This window comes from Lissotriton helveticus, chromosome 1_2 (assembly GCF_964261635.1).
Source record: "Lissotriton helveticus chromosome 1_2, aLisHel1.1, whole genome shotgun sequence".
Taxonomy (NCBI): Eukaryota; Metazoa; Chordata; class Amphibia; order Caudata; family Salamandridae; genus Lissotriton; species Lissotriton helveticus.
The window spans coordinates 409977310-409977778 of NC_136058.1; positions in this window are offsets into that span (position 1 = coordinate 409977310).

Consider the following 469-nt stretch of genomic DNA (forward strand, 5'->3'; position numbering starts at 1 on the left):
GCCAGGAAAGTTTTTGTAACAAACCAAGCCTATTTCGACATGCATTAACCCACTCTGTGGAAAAACCTTATCAGTGCTCTGAATGCCAGAAATCTTTCAGTGACCAAAGGAGTCTCACTCTGCATATAAGAACCCACATTGGGGAAAAATCTTTTCAGTGCTCTGAATGCCAGAAATGTTTCAGTGTCCAAAGCAGTCTCACTCGGCATATAAGAACCCACACTGGGTATAAACCTTTTAAGTGCTCTGAATGCCAGAAATGTTTCAGTTACAAAAGCACACTCACTGAACATACAAGAATCCACACTGGGGAAAACCCTTATCAGTGTTCTGAATGCCCAAAACATTTCAAACTTAAATCACTTCTAACTGCACATTTGAGATTCCACACTGGGGGAAAACCTTATCAGTGCTCTGAATGCCCAAAACATTTCAACCGTAAATCTATTCTAACTGCACATTTGAGATT